Source organism: Arachis hypogaea, chromosome 7 (genome assembly GCF_003086295.3).
Source record: "Arachis hypogaea cultivar Tifrunner chromosome 7, arahy.Tifrunner.gnm2.J5K5, whole genome shotgun sequence".
Taxonomy (NCBI): Eukaryota; Viridiplantae; Streptophyta; class Magnoliopsida; order Fabales; family Fabaceae; genus Arachis; species Arachis hypogaea.
Window position 1 is genome coordinate 75,377,085 of NC_092042.1, and position 20,758 is coordinate 75,397,842.

A 20,758-nucleotide genomic window follows, 5' to 3' on the forward strand; every position below is an offset into this window, starting at 1 on the left:
AGGATTCTTCCAGCTAGGTCTATTTTCTATAGGATGCCTTTTATGGGTTAGTTGGTCCGAACTCTAATAGTGTGAGCTTGAAAATATGGGTGGAGTTGTCGAGAAGAAAGTATGAGGGCGTAGGCAAACGTTTCTATCTTTTGATAGTTTAGTTCAGCCCCTTGTAGAGCCTTGATGATGAAGTAGACGGGTTGTTGCCCACTTTTGTCTTCTCTAACTAGTGATGAGGCTATTGCTCGACTTCCCACTACGAGGTATAATATGAGCTCTTCACTTTCCCTTGGTCGGGTAAGAATGGGTGGTTGCCCCAAGAATTTTTGAAATCTCGGAAGGCTTGTTTGCACTCTGTTGTCCTATTCAAACCTCTCTCCCTTCCTTAATATACCTCTTTGAAGTGTCTTTTGCAAGATTATTTAGAGATCCCTCCTCTTGCGAATCCTCCATTTATCATATGAACATGTCTCTCAAGGGTGTGAGGTGGATGTTCAACTCGTCTGACCTATTCGATGTGGGGTGGATGTTCTACTCGTCCGATCTCTTCGGTGTGAGGTGGACCTCCAACTCGTCCGACCTCTTCGGTGTGAGGTGGACCTCCAACTCGTCCGACCTCTTTGGTGTGAGGTGGACCTTCAACTTGCTCGACCTTTTCGGAAGGCTTGTTTGCACTCTGTTGTCCTATTCAAACCTCTCTCCTTTCCTTAATATACCTCTTTGAAGTGTCTTTTGCAAGATTATTTAGAGATCCCTCCTCTTGCGAATCCTCCATTTATCATATGAACATGTCTCTCAAGGGTGTGAGGTGGATGTTCAACTCGTCTGACCTATTCGATGTGGGGTGGATGTTCTACTCGTCCGATCTCTTCGGTGTGAGGTGGACCTTCAACTCGTCCGACCTCTTCGGTGTGAGGTGGACCTCCAACTCGTCCGACCTCTTTGGTGTGAGGTGGACCTTCAACTTGCTCGACCTTTTCAGTGTGAGGTGGACGTTCAACTCGCCCGACCTCTTCGTCCCTTCTTCTTTTTCTTGGTTTATCCGCTTTATTGGCTAAGTACCGATCTAATCGCCCTTCTCTTGCCAATTTCACTATGACCTTTCTTTACGTCGAAGCACTCGTTGGTAGGATGTCCGTAGATTCGGTGGTACTTGCAGTATTCTGTCCGATTTCCTCCTCCTTTTTTGCTTTTGATTGGGTGAGGTGGTGGGATCTTCTCAGTATGGCCTATTTCTTGGTAAACATCCACAAGGGACACCCGAAGAGGGGATGTAATTGTGGTATTTTCTAGGCTTCTCTCTAGGTTGATCTTCTTTATTCTTTATCTTTGTCCCAAGATGGGTTAGGATAATCCGGTTTTTGAGCTGTCTCCTAATCGGGAGTTCTCCTCCATATTGATATATTTTTCTGCCCTTTCTTGAACCTTGTTTAGAGATGTTGGGTACTTCTTGGATATTGATTGGCTGAAAGGTCATTCTCTTAAGCCATTGATGAGTCCCATGATGGCTGCTTCAGTTGGTAGACTTTGTATATCCAGACATACTTTGTTAAATCTTTCCATGTAGTTGTGAAGACTTTCCCGATCTCCTTATTTGATCCCTAGCAAGCTTGGAGCATGTTTGGCTTTATCCTTCTGGATGGAGAACCTGGTGAGGAACTTTTTAGCAAGGTCGTCAAAACTTGTGATGGATCTTGGAGACAAACTGTCGAACCACTTTATTGCTGTCTTCGTTAGAGTAGTCAGGAAGGCTTTGCATCGAATGGCGTCTGAGGCGTCAGTGAGATATATTCTGCTTCTGAATTTGCTGAGGTGATGGCTTGGATCCGATGTCCCGTCGTATGGGGTCATGTCAGGAGCTTGGAAGTCCTTTGAGAATTTAGCTTTCATGATCTCTTTGGTGAATGGGTCTTGATCTTTGTGGGGGCTATCTTCATGACTGGATCGCGCGGTCTTGGTTTTGAGGTCGGCTTCGAGCTTTAAGACCTTCTCCTCTAGCTTTCGACGTCGTCTTGTTACTCTTCGAAGGTCTCTTTCGACTTCCTGTTGATGCTCAGCTTCTTGTTCCAGCCGTTTAAAGCGATTTTGCTGTTCGTTGGAGGGCTTCTAAGATCTCTACAGTTGGAGAATTTTTGTTTCCGTTTGGTTGAGATGTATCTTTCGGTGTGATGTCTACGTCTTTATGCGGTGTTCTATTTTCCATATCGGAGTTGTGGTCGTTGTCAAGGTTGTCCGCCATGATGATGGGATGACTTCCAGGTTCCTCGGCAATGGCGCCAATATTCCGAGGGTTACCTGAAACCGTAGGTCGATCTCAGACGAGATCTTCTGTACCGGTCAGAGTTGACGTGTCCGGCTGGTGGGTGGTGACCGGAGTTGTTGTGTCCGACTTGTTTGACTAGCTATGCTACTGATCCTTTGTCACCGGAGGGTGGTGGTACCTGCAAGGGACTTCGATGCTTAAGTTAGCAAGGGTATTAAGCAGGTTTTTAATAGAATCAGAGTATGAGTTATACCTAGGTGCTCCAGTGTATTTATAATGGTATGGAGTGACCTTTTTAGATAAGATAAGTTAGTTATCTTATCTTATCCTATCTTATCTTTGAGTGAGGTCCTTTTATCTTCTGGGGAACCGCCTTTATCTTTTCTGGGCTTTAGCTGCCTTTAGATTGGGTTGTGTTCCTTCGTTTGGGCCTACTTGGGCCTCTGTGGCGTTTTGTCTGAGCTCTTTGTGAAGAGGTCGAACATTGGCCGAGCTCTTTGAGAAGAGGTCGAATAGTTTGACCTGAAGAGGTCGGTCGGCTTGTCGCTAAACATCCTTGGGTCGGACAGCTTGACCTAGGGTATGAACAACAGGACTATTTGAATTCGGCTAGGAATAGTGGTTTAATTAGTATGTGACACATACATGGTTTTTAATCACTCTAATTTTGAATAAGTGATATATAATTCGGATTAGAACGACTTTTGAAAATTATGTTTTCTTTTAAGATTTAACTGGACAGGACTAGCTTGAATACGAGACATATAATTCGACCTAAGGATTACTTTTGAAGCTTTTGAGATTATCTTTAATTTGAAACAAATTTCATTCAAATAAAAACTCGAGGCTCAAGTTATGATCCGTCGAAGTTAGTTAAAAATCTATTTTTACCAAAAGAGTTCAAAACCTCTATTTTCCAAACTCTCAATTTCAAAACCAAAGTTCACACCTTAAAATAACTTCAAATACACTAAAAGCAATTCCCTAACCATTTCATTCCTTTCACAACCTCCTAATACTCAATTTTATCAATTTTCGCCCCACAACAATAGCCAACAACAACATAATTCATTACTAATTCATAGCACCACATCTCCACATTCATTGCTCAAACTCGTAATTCTTATCATCATACACATTCTGCAACACAACCTTACCAACCATCATCAAGACTCACTTTGCATCATTATTATAAACAAATTTCCATACAATTCACACACACACACACACACACACACACACACACACACACACACACACACACACACACACACACACACACACACACACACACACACACACACACACACACACACACACACACACACACACACACTAACTGCATCAAGTTCAACAATTCAACACATTCAAGCTTATCCTATGGTCATCTAATCTAAGCTTTCACACAATATTATATATTATCTACGAGAAAGCAAAATCATACCTTGGCCGATTCTTTCCTAGTGTCAATGAACCTCAAATATCTCCGTTCCTCAAGTGTACAAAGCCCCAAATCCTTACCGAACGAAAATCCAGCCTCCACGGTCGCTTTCAAGTCATCGATATCACCAAATTTGTCTCCAAAACATATATCTCACTCTAATTCCACATAAATACCAAAAAATCAAACTAGGATTCATAATCATTAATGGTTTGTAAGAGTTAATGGTTTCTCACCTTACTGATGGAAATTTGAGACAAGACCTAGCAAGTCCACAAGGCTAATTTGATCATAAACACCAAAATTTAATAAAATCTCAACACATTTGCTCAAAGTTTTCAAAATTGGGAAAAGAAGAACTGTGTGTAAAATTGAGATTTTCTTACCAAATTGTTCAATGAGTTTTGAAGAGAATTCTGAGACGAATGTGTGATCACTAACGGCTTGTCAATCAGAGCTCCGGATTGAAAGTTACGAGGATTTGATGTTGGAAGGGAATAGTAACCTAGGGTTTATGTTCCTTCTCTTCTCCTCACCATGAACCCCCCCTCTTTCTTAATGAAAACAGAATCTGTGTGGCTGCAACTGTGGGGGAAGACTTATATAGGTTGGGTCTTAGGCCTAATATGCGCCCAGTTCAATCGGTTCGGTCTGTTGGCCTGTTTTTAGGCTAAAAATTAGTGTCAAAAATCATATTTTAATTATTTCTATACTTTTATCAAATTTAATTTTCTAATTTTTTTAAATAAAAATTAATTTATTGGTTAACTATTTATTGATTATCTAGGGTTTACATCCTACCCCCTAAAAAAATTTTCGCCCTTGAAAATTTCGGTTACTAAGAAAAGTAGACGAAAGCACTCTTCTTAGTCTCAACTATTAGTTCTACCCAAAGTTCAATACTATGTCTAATCTTTCCAGTCCTAAACTCTCAACTCTGTTACGCAACCTAGACGAATGTGAGGTTCTAGCTTCAAACAGTACAAATCTGATCTACGTGTCTGGTATCACACTTACCTCGTCTTGTAGTGGCCAACCCGCACCTATGACTCTCCCTCGCGGACAATCCCTGGACATATGCTCCGATTCTGTGCGGCTCATTTGGAACAGGCTCACCACAACCTTCCAGTAGCAGCTCCCACTTTATGGAGCAATCTTCCGCAAACTGGCTCTTGTTAATCATCTCAGTGAAATTCCATATTCTTTGTGGATATACATAATTGAATATCTCTCTTCTAAGTCCCCTTTCATACTGGATTCAAACCCACTCTTTATAATCGGTTGGATTTCCTTGACAAGTCTTTGAGAAACAGCAAAAGTTGTTAAATTCCCTGGTATATTCAACAACACACAAATCCTTTTGATTCAGTGGCATTAGCTCTAATTCCTCTGCGGTGCGATTTTCTTGTGAGAAATATTTTCCATAAAACTCTATCTTGAACTTATTCCAAGGTATATCTATTAATTCCACCTGCAAGGTATGACACAGCTCCTGCCACCAATGCTGAGCGTTTCCGTTTAACATTCGGGTTACTATTTCCATAGATTGTGCTTTGGGAACACGCTGAGTGTGAAAAAACTTCTCCATATCTCGGAACCATTCAGCCTCCAAAGCATTGACATTTTCGTTAAACTGAGGTAGACCATTCTTACAGAAGTCAGTAAGGGTCATAGACCTAAAATCTTGACCTACGTTGCTTGTACCAGCACTAAAGTTTCCATCTTGATGTCCTCGCACCGGTTCGATCATAAGATTTTCCCTTCGAGTACCTCGCCCAGATCCGTGAGACGCCATTTGGTGCTTGTTCACACCAAACAATTGATATCAAGGTTATCAGTCTCAATATCTCAAGTTTAGTACTTTAGAGTCCCAAATGCATGCTCACAAACAAGTATGCTATACATATCAGTCAGATATCCTAAGTATTATATACATAGAATACAAAGTATGCCCAGAAAGCATAGCTAGTCCATCTCTCAAGCTCTAAAGGAGCGAACTGCTTTGATATCATAATGTAACACCCTACCACATAGAGCTTTACGCCTAAGACATAAATCAGAGGTGGCGAGGTACTACAACAACTAAAAGTAAAAATATGTATATAATATAATTGAAGGAAGTTGTAACTAGGAGCCTTGAAAAAGGAGATAAGCAAAAACATAACAAAAACCCCTGTCATACTCATATGGATAAGCGTTATACGGATATAAAGATTGAGAGAAAGGATAAACTTACACATATATATAGAACAAAATTTCAAAAAAAAATACGGATATCAAGCCCTAGACTCGACTTGCGAAGCTAAGGCCGGACGGAGAATATATATACATATATATATATAAAACCGCAAATTATCCCAAAAATAGAAAACCGACAACATGTTTCTCTCAGTCAACCTCTAAGAGGGACAAACATAAAATATACAAGGTGGAGTATATATATATATATATATATATATATATATATATATATATATATATATATATATATATATATATATATATATATATATACATATATATATATATATACATACATTAACATAAACAAACTACAACACTAGGTCTCAAGAGTTCTTCGCTTTTACAGAGTCTCCAGAATGCTTAGTGTGGTGCCTCGCATCCTGCATCTGAAAACAAAAATATATGTATGGGGTGAGAACCGGGGGTTCTCAAAATAGTAATGATGCCCACATAAATAATATATAAGGTCCTGGAAAAGTCAAAGGCGATCTTAGAACTCCGACACTCAAATTTAAAACTTAGAGTTATAATTTAAAATCATAAACAAGATAGGTTATTGGTGGACGAAATTGTGATCACTACAACTCAAATAATCCCCGGTAATGAATCCAAAGACTTGGTGTTCAATACCATGGCATAGACACAACTTCGCACAACTAACCAGCAAGTGTACTGGGTCGTCCAAGTAATAAACCTTACGCGAGTAAGGGTCGATCCCACAGAGATTGTTGGTATGAAGCAAGCTATGGTCACCTTGTAAATCTTAGTCAGGCAAACTCAAATGGTTATGGATGATGAATAAAACATAAAGATAAAGATAGAGATACTTATGTAATTCATTGGTAGGAATTTCAGATAAGCGTATGGAGATGCTTGGTCCCTTCCGTCTCTCTGCTTTCCTACTGTCTTCATCCAATCCTTCTTACTCTTTTTATGGCAAGCTGTATGCAAGGGTTTCACCGTTGTCAGTGGCTACTGGTGCACGAAATTGTGATCAATACTTTTCACAACACAAATAATCCCCGGTGATGAATCCAAAAACTTGGTGTTCAAAACCATGGCATAAACACAACTCCGCACAACTAACCAGCAAGTGTACTGGGTCGTCCAAGTAATAAACCTTACGCGAGTAAGGGTCGATCCCACAGAGATTGTTGGTATGAAGCAAGCTATGGTCACCTTGTAAATCTTAGTCAGGCAGACTCAGATGGATATGAATGATGATATACGAAAACATAAAGATAAAGATAGAGATACTTATGTAATTCATTGGTAGGAATTTCAGATAAGCGTATGAAGATGCTTGTCCCTTCCGTCTCTCTGCTTTCCTACTGTCTTCATCCAATCCTTCTTACTCCTTTCCATGGCAAGCTTATGCAAGGGTTTCACCGTTGTCAGTGGCTACCTCCCATCCTCTCAGTGGAAATGTTCAACGCACCCTGTCACGGCACGGCTATCCATCTGTCAGTTCTCAATCAGGCCGGAATAGAATCCAGTGATTCTTTTGCGTCTGTCACTAACGCCCCGCCTTCAGGAGTTTGAAGCACGTCACAGTCATTCAATCGTTGAATCCTACTCAGAATACCACAGACAAGGTTAGACCTTCCGGATTCTCTTGAATGCCGCCATCAGTTCTAGCCTATACCACGAAGACTCTGATCTCACGGAATGGCTGGCTCGGTTGTCAGGCGAGCACTCGGTTGTCAGGCGATCAACCATGCATCGTGTATCAGGAATCCAAGAGATATTCACCCAATCTAAGGTAGAACGGAGGTGGTTGTCAGGCAGACGTTCATAGGTGAGAATGATGATGAGTGTCACGGATCATCACATTCATCAAGTTGAAGAACAAGTGATATCTTGGAACAAGAACAAGCGGAATTGAATAGAAGAACAATAGTAATTGCATTAATACTCGAGGTACAGCAGAGCTCCACACCTTAATCTATGGTGTGTAGAAACTCCACCGTTGAAAATACATAAGAACATGGTCTAGGCATGGCCGAATGGCCAGCCTCCCAAAGAGGGTTCAATCATAAAAACATGATCAAAAGCTCTAAAGATTGAAAGATCCCCCCTAAAATACAATAGTAAAAGGTCCTATATATAGAGAACTAGTAGCCTAGGGTTTACAGAGATGAGTAAATGACATAAAAATCCACTTTCGGGCCCACTTGGTGTGTGCTTGGGCTGAGCATTGAAGCATTTTCGTGTAGAGACTCTTCTTGGAGTTAAACGCCAGCTTTTATGCCAGTTTGGGCGTTTAACTCCCATTCTTGTGCCAGTTCCGGCGTTTAACGCTGGAAATTCTGAGGGTGACTTTGAACGCCGGTTTGGACCATCAAATCTTGGGCAAAGTATGAACTATCATATATTGCTGGAAAGCCCAGGATGTCTACTTTCCAACGCCGTTGAGAGCGCTCCAATTGGGCTTCTGTAGCTCCAGAAAATCCGATTCGAGTGCAGGGAGGTCAGAATCCAACAGCATCTGCAGTCCTTTTTAGTCTCTGAATCAGATTTTTGCTCAGGTCCCTCAATTTCAGCCAGAAAATACCTGAAATCACAGAAAAACACACAAACTCATAGTAAAGTCCAGAAAAGTGAATTTTAACTAAAAACTAACTAGATCATACTAAAAACATACTAAAAACAATGCCAAAAAGCGTACAAATTATCCGCTCATCACAACACCAAACTTAAATTGTTGCTTGTCCTCAAGCAACTGAAAATCAAACAAGATAAAAAGAAGAGAATATGCAATGAATTCCAAAAACATCTATGAAGATCAGTATTAATTAGATGAGCGGGGCTTTTAGCTTTTTGCTTCTGAACAGTTTTGGCATCTCACTCTATCCTTTGAAATTCAGAATGATTGGCTTCTTTAGGAACTCAGAATCCAGATAGTGTCATTGATTCTCCTAGTTAAGTATGATGATTCTTGAACACAGCTACTTATTGAGTCTTGGCCGTGGCCCAAAGCACTCTGTCTTCCAGTATTACCACCGGATACATACATGCCACAGACACATAATTGGGTGAACCTTTTCAGATTGTGACTCAGCTTTGCTAGAGTCTCCAATTAGAGGTGTCCAGGGTTCTTAAGCACACTCTTTTTGCCTTGGATCACAACTTTATTTCTTTCTTTTTCTTTCTTTTTCTTTTTCTTTCTCTCTCTTTTTTTTCGAAATTTTTTTTTTGTATTCACTGCTTTTTTCTTGCTTCAAGAATCATTTTTATGATTTTTCAGATCCTCAGTAACATGTCTCCTTTTTTTCATCATTCTTTCAAGAGCCAACATTCATGAACCACAAATTCAAAAGACATATGCACTGTTTAAGCATACATTCAGAAAACAAAAGTATTGCCACCACATCAAAATAATTAAACTGTTATAAAATTTAAAATTCATGCAATTCTACTCTTTTTCAATTAAGAACAATTTTTTTTTATTTAAGAGAGGTGATGGATTCATAGGACATTCATAACTTTAAGGCATAGACACTAAGACACTAATGATCACAAGACACAAACATAGACAAACATAAGCACTAAAATTCGAAAAACAGGAAAATAAAGAACAAGGAAATTAAAGAACGGGTCCACCTTAGTGATGGCGGCTTGTTCTTCCTCTTGAAGATCTTATGGAGTGCTTGAGCTCCTCAATGTCTCTTCCTTGTCTTTGTTGCTCCTCTCTTATGATTCTTTGATCTTCTCTAATTTCATGGAGGAGAACAGAGTGTTCTTGGTGCTCCACCCTTAGTTGTCCCATGTTGGAACTCAATTCTCCTAGGGAGGTGTTTAGTTGCTCCCAATAGTTTTGTGGAGGAAAGTGCATCCCTTGAGGCATCTTAGGGATTTGATGATGAGAGGGGTCTCTTGTTTGCTCCATCCTCTTCTTAGTGATGGGCTTGTCCTTATCAATGGGGATGTCTCCCTCTATGTCAACTCCAACTGAATAACAGAGGTGACAAATGAGATGAGGAAAGGCTAACCTTGCCAAGGTAGAGGACTTGTCCGCCACCTTATAAAGTTCTTGGGATATCACCTCATGAACTTCTATTTCTTCTCCAATCATGATGCTATGAATCATGATAGCCCGGTCTATAGTAACTTCGGACCGGTTGCTAGTGGGAATGATTGAGCGTTGGATAAACTCCAACCATCCTCTAGCCACGGGTTTGAGGTCATGCCTTCTCAGTTGAACTGGCTTCCCTCTTGAATCTCTCTTCCATTGGGCGCCCTCTTCACATATGACTGTGAGGACTTGGTCCAACCTTTGATCAAAGTTGACCCTTCTAGTGTAAGGATGTTCATCTCCTTGCATCATGGGCAAGTTGAATGCCAACCTTACATTTTCTGGACTAAAATCCAAGTATTTCCCCCGAACCATAGTAAGCCAATTCTTTGGATCCGGGTTCACACTTTGGTCATGGTTCTTGGTGATCCATGCATTGGCATAGAACTCTTGAACCATTAAGATTCCGACTTGTTGAATGGGGTTGGTAAGAACTTCCCAACCTCTTCTTCGGATCTCATGTCGGATCTCCAGATATTCACTCTTTTTGAGTGAAAAAGGGACCTCGGGGATCACCTTCTTCAAGGCCACAACTTCATAGAAGTGGTCTTGATGCACCCTTGAGATGAATCTTTCCATCTCCCATGACTCGGAGGTGGAAGCTTTTGCCTTCCCTTTCCTCTTTCTAGAGGTTTCTCCGGCCTTGGATGCCATAAATGGTTATGGAAAAACAAAAAGCAATGCTTTTACCACACCAAACTTAAAAGGTTTGCTCGTCCTCGAGCAAAAGAAGAAAGAAGAGAGGAGAAGAAGAAGAAATGAGGAAGAAGGGAATGGCTTTGTGTTCGGCCAAAAAAAGGGAAGAAGTGGTGGTTTGGTTGTGTGAAAATGAAGGAGTGAAGATGGGTTTATATAGGAGTGGGGGGGCTCATGGTTCGGTCATGTATGGGTGGGTTTGGGAGGGAAAGTGGTTTGAATTTTAAGGGTGAGGTAGGTGGGGATCCTGTGGGGTCCACAGATCCTGAGGTGTCAAGGAAAAGTCATCCCTGCACCAAGTGGCAAGCAAAAATGCGTTTTGAGCCAATTCTGGCGTTAAACGCCGGGCTGGTGCCCATTTCTGGCGTTTAACGCCAAGAGCTTGCCCTTTTCTGGCGTTTAACACCAGTCTGGTGCCCCTTTCTGGCGTTAAACGCCCAGAATGGTGCCAGACTGGGCGTTAAACGCCCAACAGCTAGCCTTACTGGCGTTTAAACGCCAGCACGCTCTCCTCCAGGGTGTGCTATTTTTCTTTCTGTTTTTCATTCTGTTTTTGCTTTTTCAATTGATTTTGTGACTTCTCATGATCATCAACCTACAAAAGAACATAAAATAACAAAGGAAAATAGATAAAATATAACATTGGGTTGCCTCCCAACAAGCGCTTCTTTAATGTCAGTAGCTTGACAGAGGGCTCTCATGGAGCCTCAGAGATGCTCAGAGCAATGTTGGAACCTTCCAACACCAAACTTAGAGTTTGAATGTGGGGGTTCAACACCAAACTTAGAAGTTGGTTGTGGCCTCCCAACACCAAACTTAGAGTTTGACTGTGGGGGCTCTGTGTGGCTCTGTTTTGAGAGAAGCTCTTCATGCTTTCTCTCTATGATGACAGAGGGATATCCTTGAGCCTTAAACACAAAGGATTCTTCATTCACTTGAATAATCAATTCTCCTTTATCAACATCAATCACAGCCCTTGCTGTGGCTAGGAAGGGTCTGCCAAGGATGATGGATTCATCCATGCACTTCCCAGTCTCTAGGACTATGAAATCAGCAGGGATGTAATGGTCTTCAACTTTTGCCAGAACATCCTCTACAAGTCCATAGGCTTGTTTTCTTGAATTGTCTGCCATCTCTAGTGAGATTTTTGCAGCTTGCACCTCAAAGATCCCTAACTTCTCCATTATAGAGAGAGGCATCAGGTTTACACTTGACCCTAGGTCACACAAGGCTTTCTTGAAGGTCATGGTGCCTATGGTACAAGGTATTGAAAACTTCCCAGGATCCTGTCTCTTTTGAGGCAGTTTCTGCCTAGACAAGTCATCCAGTTCCTTGGTGAGCAAAGGGGGTTCATCCTCCCAAGTCTCATTTCCAAATAACTTGTCATTTAGCTTCATGATTGCTCCAAGGTATTTAGCAACTTGCTCTTCAGTGACATACTCATCCTCTTCAGAGGAAGAATACTCATCAGAGCTCATGAATGGCAGAAGTAAGTTCAATGCAATCTCTATGGTCTCATTTTGAGCCTCAGATTCCCATAGTTCCTCATTGGGGAACTCATTGGAGGCCAGTGGACGTCCATTGAGGTCTTCCTCAGTGGCGTTCACTGCCTCTTCCTCCTCTCTAAATTCGGCCATGTTGATGGCTTTGCACTCTCCTTTTGGATTTTCTTCTGTATTGCTTGGAAGAGTACTAGGAGGGAGTTCAGTAATTTTCTTGCTCAGCTGACCCACTTGTCCCTCCAAGTTTCTAATGGAGGACCTTGTTTCAGTCATGAAACTTTGAGTGGTTTTGATTAGATCAGAGACCATGGTTGCTAAGTCAGAGGTATTCTGCTTAGAACTCTCTGTCTGTTGCTGAGAAGATGATGGAAAAGGCTTTCTATTGCTAAACCTGTTTCTTCCACCATTATTGTTGTTGAAACCTTGTTGAGGTCTCTGTTGATCCTTCCATGAGAGATTTGGATGATTTCTCCATGAAGGATTATAGGTGTTTCCATAGGGTTCTCCCATGTAATTCACCTCTTCTATTGAAGGGTTCTCAGGATCATAAGCTTCTTCTTCAGATGAAGCCTCCTTAGTACTACCTGGTGCATTTTGCATTCCAGACAGACTTTGAGAAATCATATTGACTTGCTGAGTCAATATTTTCTTCTGAGCCAATATGGCATTCAGAGTGTCAATCTCAAGAACTCCTTTCTTCTGATTGGTTCCATTGTTCACAGAATTCCTTTCAGAAGTGTACATGAATTGGTTATTTGCAACCATTTCAATCAGCTCTTGAGCTTCTGTAGGCGTCTTCTTCAGATGAAGAGATCCTCCAGCAGAGCTATCCAAAGACATCTTGGATAGTTCAGAGAGACCATCATAGAAAATTCCAATGATGCTCCATTTAGAAAGCATATCAAAGGGACACTTTCTGATTAATTGTTTGTATCTTTCCCAAGCTTCATAGAGGGATTCTCCTTCCTTCTGTCTGAAGGTTTGGACTTCCACTCTGAGCTTACTCAATTTTTGAGGTGGAAAGAACTTTGCCAAGAAGGCATTGACTAGCTTTTCCCAAGAGTTCAGGCTTTCCTTAGGTTGTGAGTCCAACCATATTCTAGCTCTGTCTCTTACAGCAAAAGGAAATAGCATAAGTCTGTAAACCTCAGGGTCAACCCCATTAGTCTTGACAGTGTCACAGATTTGCAAGAACTCAGCTAAAAACTGATGAGGATCTTCCAATGGAAGTCCATGGAACTTGCAATTCTGTTGCATTAGAGAAACTAATTGAGGCTTAAGCTCAAAGTTGTTTGCTCTAATGGCAAGGATAGAGATGCTTCTCCCATAGAAGTCGGGAGTAGGTGCAGTAAAGTCACCCAGCACCTTCCTTGCATTGTTGGCATTGTTGTTGTTTTCGGCTGCCATGGGTTCTTCTTCTTTGAAGATTTCTGTTAGGTCCTCTACAGAGAGTTGTGCCTTGGCTTCTCTTAGCTTTCGCTTCAAGGTCCTTTCAGGTTCAGGATCAGCCTCAACAAGAATGCTTTTGTCCTTGCTCCTGCTCATAAGAAAGAGAAGAGAACAAGAAAATGTGGAATCCTCTATGTCACAGTATAGAGATTCCTTGAGGTGTCAGAGGAAAAGAAAAATAGAAGGCAGAAGTAGAAAATTCGAACTTATCAAAGAAGATGGAGTTCGAATTTTGCATTAAGGAATAGTGTTAGTCCATAAATAGAAGGATGTGAGAAGAGGGGAAGTAATTTTCGAAAATCAAGTAAAAGATTTTGAAAATATTTTGAAAAAACACTAATTGATTTTCGAAAATAAAAGTGGGAAAGAAATCAAGTGATTTTTGAAAAAGAATTTGAAATTAGATATCAAAAAGATTTGATTGAAAACTATTTTGAAAAAGATGTGGTTAAGAAGATATGATTGGTTTTAAAAGGATGTGATTGAGAAGATATGATTTGAAAAACATTTTAAAAAAATTTGATTTTGAAAATTAATGACTTGGCTATCAAGAAAAGATATGATTCAAACATTAAACCTTTCTCAACAGAAAAGGCAACATACTCGAAATGTTGAATCAAATCATTAATTGATAGCAAGTATCTTTGAAAATAGAAAGAAATTGAATTTGAAAAAGATTTGATTGAAAAGATATGATTTGAAAAAGATTTGATTTTGAAAAGATTTTGAAAACTTGAAAAAAATTTGCATTGAAAACAAAATCTTCCCTCTTGTGCCATCCTGGCGTTAAACGCCCAGAATGGTGCACATTCTGGCGTTTAACGCCCAAAACTCTACCCTTTTGGGCGTTAAACGCCCAACCAGGCACCCTGGCTGGCGTTTAAACGCCAGTCTGTCCTTCTTCACTGGGCGTTTTGAACGCCCAGCTTTTTCTGTATAATTCCTCTGCAGTATGTTCTGAATCTTCAATTCTCTGTATTATTGACTTGAAAAGACACAAATTAAAAATATTTTTGGATTTTTAATAGTGAGGAATAATCAAAATGCAACTAAAATCAAATAATAATGCATGCAAGACACCAAACTTAGCAATTTGTATACTACTGACACTGATGAGAATGCATATGAGACACATAAACACTCAAGTCAAGAGAATTTAAAAATCAGAGCAATGAAATCATCAAGAACAACTTGAAGATTACTTAAGACACATGAATGAGTGCAAGAAGAACAAAAACATGCAATTGACACCAAACTTAAAATGAGACTCTAGATTCAAACAAGAAATATTTTTGGATTTTATGATTTTGTAATTTTTTTGTGCTTTTTCGAAAATTAAGTGGAAAAGAAAATAAAGGTATCAAAATTCTTAATGAGAATTCCAGGAATCATGCAATGTTTAGTCTAAGACTCCGGTCTAGGAATTAGACAGCCAGCCAAGCTTTCAAAGAAAGCTTCGGTCCAAAACACTAGACATGGCCAAAGGCCAGCCAAGCCTTAGAAGATCACTGCTCCAATAGCAAGATTGATAGAAATCAACAAGCTCTTGTGATGATAAGTTGAAACCTCGATCCAATAGAATTAGACATGGCTTCACAACCAGCCAGACTTCAATAGATCATCATGAAACACTAGAATTCATTCTTAAGAACTCTGAAAAAAAATACCTAATCTAAGCAACAAGATGAACCGTTAGTTGTCCATACTCGAACAATCCCCGGCAACGGCGCCAAAAACTTGGTGCACGAAATTGTGATCAATACTTTTCACAACACAAATAATCCCCGGTGATGAATCCAAAAACTTGGTGTTCAAAACCATGGCATAAACACAACTCCGCACAACTAACCAGCAAGTGTACTGGGTCGTCCAAGTAATAAACCTTACGCGAGTAAGGGTCGATCCCACAGAGATTGTTGGTATGAAGCAAGCTATGGTCACCTTGTAAATCTTAGTCAGGCAGACTCAGATGGATATGAATGATGATATACGAAAACATAAAGATAAAGATAGAGATACTTATGTAATTCATTGGTAGGAATTTCAGATAAGCGTATGAAGATGCTTGTCCCTTCCGTCTCTCTGCTTTCCTACTGTCTTCATCCAATCCTTCTTACTCCTTTCCATGGCAAGCTTATGCAAGGGTTTCACCGTTGTCAGTGGCTACCTCCCATCCTCTCAGTGGAAATGTTCAACGCACCCTGTCACGGCACGGCTATCCATCTGTCGGTTCTCAATCAGGCCGGAATAGAATCCAGTGATTCTTTTGCGTCTGTCACTAACGCCCCGCCTTCAGGAGTTTGAAGCACGTCACAGTCATTCAATCATTGAATCCTACTCAGAATACCACAGACAAGGTTAGACCTTCCGGATTCTCTTGAATGCCGCCATCAGTTCTAGCCTATACCACGAAGACTCTGATCTCACGAAATGGCTGGCTCGGTTGTCAGGCGAGCACTCGGTTGTCAGGCGATCAACCATGCATTGTGTATCAGGAATCCAAGAGATATTCACCCAATCTAAGGTAGAACGGAGGTGGTTGTCAGGCACACGTTCATAGGTGAGAATGATGATGAGTGTCACGGATCATCACATTAATCAAGTTGAAGAACAAGTGATATCTTGGAACAAGAACAAGCGGAATTGAATAGAAGAACAATAGTAATTGCATTAATACTCGAGGTACAGCAGAGCTCCACACCTTAATCTATGGTGTGTAGAAACTCCACCTTGAAAATACATAAGAACAAGGTCTAGGCATGGCCGAATGGCCAGCCTCCCAAAGAGGGTTTAATCATAAAAACATGATCAAAGGCTCTAAAGATTGAAAGATCCCCCCTAAAATACAATAGTAAAAGGTCCTATATATAGAGAACTAGTAGCCTAGGGTTTACAGAGATGAGTAAATGACATAAAAATCCACTTCCAGGCCCACTTGGTGTGTGCTTGGGCTGAGCATTGAAGCATTTTCGTGTAGAGACTCTTCTTGGAGTTAAACGCCAGCTTTTATGCCAGTTTGGGCGTTTAACTCCCATTCTTGTGCCAGTTCCGGCGTTTAACGCTGGAAATTCTGAGGGTGACTTTGAACGCCGGTTTGGGCCATCAAATCTTGGGCAAAGTATGGACTATCATATATTGCTGGAAAGCCCAGGATGTCTACTTTCCAACGCCGTTGAGAGCGCGCCAATTGGGCTTCTGTAGCTCCAGAAAATCTGCTTCGAGTGCAGGGAGGTCAGAATCCAACAGCATCTGCAGTCCTTTTTAGTCTCTGAATCAGATTTTTGCTCAGGTCCCTCAATTTCAGCCAGAAAATACCTGAAATCACAGAAAAATACACAAACTCATAGTAAAGTCCAGAAAAGTGAATTTTAACTAAAAACTAATAAAAATAAACTAAAAACTAACTAGATCATACTAAAAACATACTAAAAACAATGCCAAAAAGCGTACAAATTATCCGCTCATCAGCTACCTCCCATCCTCTCAATGGAAATGTTCAACGCACCCTGTCACGGCACGGCTATTCATCTGTCGGTTCTCAATCAGGTCGGAATAGAATCCAGTGATTCTTTTGCGTCTGTCACTAACGCCCAGCCTTCAGGAGTTTGAAGCTCGTCACAGTCATTCAATTATTGAATCCTACTCAGAATACCACAGACAAGGTTTAGACCTTCCGGATTCTCTTGAATGCCGCCATCAGTTCTAGCTTATACCACGAAGATTCCGGTTAAAGAATCCAAGAGATATCCACCCAATCTTAGGTAGAACGGAGGTGGTTGTCAGGCACACGTTCATAAGTGAGAATGATGATGAGTGTCACAGATCATCACATTCATCAAGTTGAAGAACAAGTGATATCTTAGAACAAGAACAAGTTGAATTGAATAGAAGAACAATAGTAATTGCATTAATACTCGAGGTACAGCAGAGCTCTACACCTTAATCTATGGTGTGTAGAAACTCCACCGTTGAAAATACATAAGAACAAGGTCTAGGCATGGCCGTGAGGCCAGCCTCCCAATGATCTAAGATAGCATAAGAATGAAGATAGCTACCAAGATATCCAAATACAATAGCAAAAGGTCCTATATATAGAGAACTAGTAGCCTAGGGTTTACAAATGATGAGTAAATGACATAAAAATCCACTTCCGGGCCCACTTGGTGTGTTCTTGGGCTGAGCATTGAAGCATTTTCGTGTAGAGACTCTTCTTGGAGTTAAACGCCAGCTTTCATGCCAGTTTGGGCGTTTAACTCCCATCCTTGTGCCAGTTCCGGCGTTTAACGCTGGGAATTCTGATGGTGACATTGAACGCCGGTTTGGGCCATCAAATCGTGGACAAAATATGGACTATCATATATTTCTGGAAAGCCCAGGATGTTTACTTTCCAACGCCGTTGAGAGCGCGCCAATTGGGCTTCTGCAGCTCCAGAAAATCCACTTCGAGTGCAGGGAGGTCAGAATCCAACAGCATCTGCAGTCCTTTTTAGTCTCTGAATCAGATTTTTGCTCAGGTCCCTCAATTTCAGCCAAAAAATACCTGAAATCACAGAAAAACACACAAACTCATAGTAAAGTCCAGAAAAGTGAATTTTAACTAAAAACTAATAAAAATATACTAAACACTAACTAGAACATACTAAAAACATACTAAAAACAATGCCAAAAAGCGTACAAATTATCCGCTCATCACAACACCAAACTTAAATTGTTGCTTGTCCTCAAGCAACTGAAAATCAAATAAGATAAAAAGAAGAGAATATACAATGAATTCCAAAAACATCTATGAAGATCAGTATTAATTAGATGAGCGGGGCTTTTAGCATTTTGCCTCTGAACAGTTTTGGCATCTCACTCTATCCTTTGAAATTCAGAATGATTGGCTTCTTTAGGAACTCAGAATCCAGATAGTGTCATTGATTCTCCTAGTTAAGTATGATGATTCTTGAACACAGCTACTTATCGAGTCTTGGCCGTGGCCCAAAGCACTCTGTCTTCCAGTATTACCACCGGATACATACATGCCACAGACACATAATTGGGTGAACCTTTTCAGATTGTGACTTAGCTTTGCTAGAGTCCCCAATTAGAGGTGTCCAGGGTTCTTAAGCACACTCTTTTTGCCTTGGATCACACTTTTATTTCTTTCTTTTTCTTTCTCTCTCTTTTTTTTCGTTTTTCTCCTTCTTTCTTCTTTTTTTTCGTTTTTCTTCTATTTTTTTGTATTCACTGCTTTTTCTTGCTTCAAGAATCATTTTTATGATTTTTCAGATCCTCAGTAACATGTCTCCTTTTTCATCATTCTTTCAAGAGCCAACATTCATGAACCACAAATTCAAGATACATATGCACTGTTTAAGCATACATTCAGAAAACAAAAAATATTGCCACCACATCAAAATAATTAAACTGTTATAAAATTCAAAATTCATGCAATTCTTTTCTTTTTCAATTAAGAACATTTTTCATTCAAGAAAGGTGATGGATTCATAGGACATTCATAACTTTAAGGCATAGACACTAAGACACTAATGATCACAAGACACAAACATAGATAAACATAAGCATAAAATTCGAAAAACAGGAAAATAAAGAACAAGGAGATTAAAGAACGGGTCCACCTTAGTGATGGCGGCTTGTTCTTCCTCTTGAAGATCCTATGGAGTGCTTGAGCTCCTCAATGTCTCTTCCTTGCCTTTGTTGCTCCTCTCTCATGATTCTTTGGTCTTCTCTAATTTCATGGAGGAGAATGGATGTTCTTGGTGCTCCACCCTTAGTTGTCCCATGTTGGAACTCAATTCTCCTAGGGAGGTGTTCAGTTGCTCCCAATAGTTTTGTGGAGGAAAGTGCATCCCTTGAGGCATCTCAGGGATTTGATGATGAGAGGGGTCTCTTGTTTGCTCCATCCTCTTCTTAGTAATGGGCTTGTCCTCATCAATGGGGATGTCTTCCTCTATGTCAACTCCAACTGAATAACAGAGGTGACAAATGAGATGAGGAAAGGCTAACCTTGCAAGGTAGAGGACTTGTCCGCCACCATATAAAGTTCTTGGATATAACCTCATGAACTTCTATTTCTTCTCCAATCATGATGCTATGAATCATGATAGCTCGGTCTATAGTAACTTCAGACCGGTTGCTAGTGGGAATGATTGAGCGTTGAATAAACTCCAACCATCCCCTAGCCACGGGCTTGAGGTCATGCCTTCTCAATTGAACCGGCTTTCCTCTTGAATCTCTCTTCCATTGGGCCCCTCTTCACAAATGACTGTGAGGACTTGGTCCAACCTTTGATCAAAGTTGACCCTTCTAGTGTAAGGATGTTCATCTCCTTGCATCATGGGCAAGTTGAATGCCAACCTTACATTTTCCGGACTAAAATCCAAGTATTTCCCCCGAACCATTGTAAGCCAATTCTTTGGGTCCGGGTTCACACTTTGATCATGGTTCTTGGTGATCCATGCATTGGCATAGAACTCTTGAACCATTAAGATTCCGACTTGTTGAATGGGGTTGGTAAGAACTTCCCAACCTCTTCTTCGGATCTCATGTCGGATCTCCGGATATTCACTCTTTTTGAGTTTGAAAGGGACCTCGGGGATCACCTTCTTCAAGGCCACAACTTCATAAAAGTGGTCTTGATGCACCCTTGAGATGAATCTCTCCATCACCCATGACTCGGAGGTGGAAGCTTTTGCCTTCCCTTTCCTCTTTCTAGAGGTTTCTCTGGCCTTGGATGCCATAAATGGTTATGGAAAAACAAAAAGCAATGCTTTTACCACACCAAACTTAAAAGGTTTGCTCGTCCTCGAGCAAAAGAAGAAAGAAGAGAGTAGAAGAAGAAGAAATGAGGGAAAGGAATGGCTTTGTGGTTCGGCCAAAAAGGGGAGAAGTAGTGTTTAGGTTGTGTGAAAATGAAGGAGTGAAGATGGTTTATATAGGGGTGGGGAGGGGTAGGGTTCGGTTATGGGAGGGTTTTGGGAGGGAAAGTGTTTGAATTTGAATGGTAAGGTATGTGGGGTTTTATGAAGGATGGATGTGAGTGGTGAAGAGAAAGATGGAATTTGATAGGTGAAGGGTGTTTGGGGAAGAGGTGT

General features: G+C 40.6%; 1 non-coding gene across 1 annotated transcript; it reads left to right on the forward strand.

Moving 5' to 3' along the window:
• The first annotated feature begins 13,106 nt into the window (after positions 1-13,106).
• On the forward strand, positions 13,107-13,214 carry LOC112704185 (small nucleolar RNA R71). Its single transcript, XR_003154822.1, has one exon. It is a non-coding gene; the product is annotated as a small nucleolar RNA R71 (small nucleolar RNA).
• The last annotated feature ends 7,544 nt before the right edge of the window (positions 13,215-20,758 follow it).